Source organism: Marmota monax, unplaced genomic scaffold (genome assembly GCF_021218885.2).
Source record: "Marmota monax isolate L192 unplaced genomic scaffold, Marmota_monax_Labrador192_F-V1.1 WCK01_AAM20220418_F8-fsc00198, whole genome shotgun sequence".
NCBI lineage: Eukaryota > Metazoa > Chordata > Mammalia > Rodentia > Sciuridae > Marmota > Marmota monax.
In genome coordinates, this window is record NW_026693558.1 from 1,754,909 (window position 1) to 1,759,199 (window position 4,291).

At 45.4% G+C, this 4,291-nt stretch overlaps 1 pseudogene; it reads right to left on the reverse strand.

Annotated features, from left to right (window-relative positions):
• Nucleotides 1–431: 431 nt before the first annotated feature.
• Nucleotides 432–879, reverse strand: LOC124102390 (transmembrane protein 254-like; annotated as a pseudogene).
• Nucleotides 880–4,291: the final 3,412 nt, after the last annotated feature.

Sequence of the window (4,291 nt, forward strand, 5' to 3'; positions counted from 1 at the left end):
TTCTCGGCAGGTCCTTTGGGCCTTTACACAATTGCTTAGTTGAGGAGATAAGATCCTGCCTCACAGGTGTCTAACAAATATATATGGAAGTGTCATTTCAATTTGGTTCAGAAAGGTGAGAACAAATTTAGAAGAGATGCTTTACTCAGAAACAGGGAGCACAGGCCCACCAGCAAGCAAATCTAGTACTCCTTTCAGCCCTGAAGACAGAGAGGGACCAGCACAGCCAAGGGCCTCAGAGGGGGAGGCTGCAAGTCTGCTGCCATTCAAGTTTTCTGCAGAACTTGGAAAACCAAGTTATTCTTATTTCTTTCTTAGGTAATAACTAGTCTACACAAGCTCAACCAGAGCATACGGAAGAAAAATGAACATTGAGAGGGTCTTAAATACCTTTGTAGGACAGACACTTTTAGAAATGTAGAAAGATCATCAAGTAAACATAGCACCCCTCAAAAGAGAGTCTGAATGTGAAAGTGGAGAGGAAGTTTTGGCTTTCTCCTTTAACTGTGTTTTTGGCGCTTTGGCCTGTAAGCAATCAAGGTAGAGAGACATGCTATCCCAAAGAGGAAAGCCTGCAGGAACCAGAGTAGTTGAGTTGAGCGCAACTGTCTGTGATTCCTTTATACTTGCACAATACCATGGCATATCAGGACTCTCCCACGTGAATCAGCCAGGCAAGCCAATACCCATTATGCAGGAGGGTGTGATGGTGGTTCACCAAATACTGAGTAAAGTAGCCCAGGGGTCCAAGGCTCTGATGAGGGACACTCTGGGGCCAGAGGACAACCACGTGTAGTAGCCAAAGGAGAGGGTGATGACTGTGAACCAGAACAGACTGCCCCTCCGGAAGTAGGCTGCACCATCTGCTACAGTGGCCATCACTGCAGCATCTCCAGGGGAATGAGCGGCCACACAGTTCAGCGCAGGGGTGGGCCTAACCTACCTTCTTAAGTTTCCCTTCCTTTTCTCTCTTCCCTTTTATCTCTTTCCAGTCTTTTTCTTTTGGGTTACGTTCAAAATGAAGTGTAGAAAACAAACCTGACAGCTTTGTGAAAAGTGAACAGATAAATGGAAGATGTAAGCAAGATACTTTAGGTAGCTGCCCTCCAACCTCTTCAGAAACATTAAACTTATTTTAAAAAAAAGTATTTATCCTTCAAGCACGCAGATAACGGAGACCGCCTCGGATTGTGTTGTCCCCACATAGATGCTGCTGCCTGGGAATTGCTCCCCTTGCTCATCATCCTGGGAGGAGATCTGTCCTCCCTCCAGATCCAGCTTTGGGCAGGGAACCGCTGCAGAGGTGGCGAAGAGCGCTCCACAGGTACATGCTCTGCACCGCGCGCCCTCTATAGCCCACTCCGCCGCCTACCCTGGACCCAGAACAGTCACCACCACCCTGGCCTAACCACTGCCCGCTGGCGGCCTCCATGCCAAGGCTGCAGTGGACAGCTGATGCTCGTGTGCACACGCTCTGATGCCCCCTAAAATTTCAATCCCAGGACAGCAGTGGTTCCCTGGCGTCCTCCCGCCAGCCCCAACAGGCTTTGGTGGGACCTGCATAGCTGCAGGGTAAGGATCAGAAGAATGGGGTGGACTGGTCACGAGGCCTAGGTGGAGGCTCCTGCCAGCAGAGGCCTTCTCTATTTTGTACAAAGGCAATTCTAATTTGTTTTTGCTTTATCGTGCTTTATTTTGTTGGTGATGGGCATTGGGGAATGGGGAGAAGAGAAGGATGTTGAAATCGTGAAAGGATATGACTTCCTTCCTTCCTTCCTTCTCTCTCTTTCTCTCTCTCTCTCTCTCTCTCTCTCTCTCTCTCTCTCTCTGTCTCTCTCTCTGTCTCTTCCTTCCTTCCTCCCTCCCTCCCTCCCTCCCTCCCTTTCTTTCTTTCTTTCTTCAAGATAGAATTCTTCTGGGGCAGAAATCAGGTTAAATTCAACCCTTCGAATTTAGCACCAGCTGGAGGGTGAGGACCCAAGGTAGTGACTTTGGTTTCTCTTTTCTGTCCCACATTCTTTCCATCTCCAGCGGCTCTGTTCTAATCTACTACACTCACATGTTTGGATTAGGAAGACCCAATTTGAATCTCTGGCTTTATCATTTCCAGGGTTGCATAATCTTGGGCTCCATCTCCTATTTTTAGTTTTACCATTTATTCTACAAGCATTTCAGTGTCATGATATGCCTGCCAGTTACTGTAGACGGTTCAGTGGGCACACTAATGAGTAGAATAGGAACCCTAACCTACTGGAATTAATTTTCTTGCTAGGGAGCCTCAGATATTATAAAAGTAAAAATAATCAACTTTTTTGGTGATTATAGAGTGAAGTGGGAAGAAGAGGCCTGTTTCATATTGGGGATAGAGGAAATCCCAGAGTCCACATGGAATGGACAAGTAACTTGGAATGTGTACCTCAAGTTCCACCCTCCTCTACCCCCCCCCCCCCGCACCCTACCTCATCCCATCTCATCCCAACCACTCCATCCCCAGGACTGCTGCTGAATGCTACTGAGTGTCACAGGAGCTCTCAGCTGCGTCCCCACTCTAGTGTTCTCAGACGAATGTCCTGCTCCCAGGAGCAGGTGGTGTTCAGAGTCTGCTGTATGTAGTAGGTAGAAAGGCCTGGTCTACTCGGCTCAATTTGGGACACTCTGCAGGGTTGTCTAGCTACCTGCTGATGGACCCAGGCATTTGTGGGGACTTCAATGCAGCCCCCTTTCTCCCCCTGTCTAATCTTGATTCCTCTACTCCCTCAAGTTGTTAATGCTGAGAGAACTAAGCAAAAACAAGCAAACAAAAACACCTAAGTGCAGATTCTGGTTTTAAAGTCTGTTTCTCAGAAAAGGACCCTCCTGCCCCAGACAGAAGCAACAACGTCAGATTTTATTTTAGCAACATCACCCCAATAGTACTGTAAAGGACTCTAATAAAGGACTATAATCTTTTGTCCAAAAAAGCACGGTGGACACCTCCTATGAGCCTGTCACTGTCATAGGTATGGGAAGTATTGAGAGGGAGCCTGAAAGTAAAATCACCAGTAACTGCTGTGGTCTGAACAAGAAATGAGGGTAATCTGCATTGATGGGATGAAGGTGTTAGTAGAGAGAAGTCATTCAGGAGTTGTAATCAACAGGGCTAGGGACAGAATGGACTAAGTTGGGTATAAGGAGCCACACAAGGTGAGTCCCAGCTTTCTAGCTTAGGCATCTGGAATCCATGTCAAGAGGCTGTCCTTCTCACATGTCCTTCAAATACCTGAAGATCTGAATGCCAAAAGACCATTAAAATATTTTTGGTAATAGAAGAATAACTACGAAACACTTTTGAGGGATAATTTTTAAGATAGTTTCCCTTTAAATTGTGAGTATGGTCCTGCAGTGGCCACAGGGCTCAGCTCTGCTGGCATGTGCACAGATTTGCCTTGTCTCTTTTGAGGGCCCATGATAAATAACATGGGCATCCTGCTATGTGTTCTCAGTCATTACTTGTTGAATAAAGACAGAAGATTGCCTGTGACCAAGGATTTTATTATGGAAGAGTGAGGAGGTCAGCTGAAACAAGACTAGGCATCTTTTTCATGTTGGAACTACCCTCTGGCTAGTCAATAGGCACTTTTTTTTCCTATCTCTTGCTCACTTTTTTTTTTCCTTTAATTTTTATTGTTGGTTGTTCAAAACATTACATAGTTCTTGACATATCACATTTCACACTTTGATTCAAGTGGGTTATGAACTCCCCTTTTTACCCCGTATACAGATTGCAGCATCACATCGGTTACACATCCACTGTTTTACATATTGCTATACTAGTGTCTGTTGTATTCTGCTGCCTTTCCTATCCTCTACTATCCCCCATCCCCTCCCCTCCCATCTTCTCTCTCTACCCCATCTACTGTCATTCATTTCTCCCCCTTGTTTTTTTTTTCCCCTTTCCCCTCACTTCCTCTTGTATGTAATTTTGTATAACCCTGAGGGTCTCCTTCCATTTCCATGCAATTTCCCTTCTCTTTCCTTTTCCCTCCCACCTCTCACCCCTGTTTAATGTTAATCTTCTTCTCATGCTCTTCCTCCCAACTCTGTTCTTAGTTACTCTCCTTATATCAAAGAAAACATTTGGCATTTGTTTTTTAGGGATTGGCTAGCTTCACTTAGCATAATCTGTTCTAATGCCATCCATTTCCCTGCAAATTCTATGATTTTGTCATTTTTTAATGCAGAGTAATACTCCATTGTGTATAAATGCCACATTTTTTTTATCCATTCGTCTATTGAAGGGCATCTAGGTTGG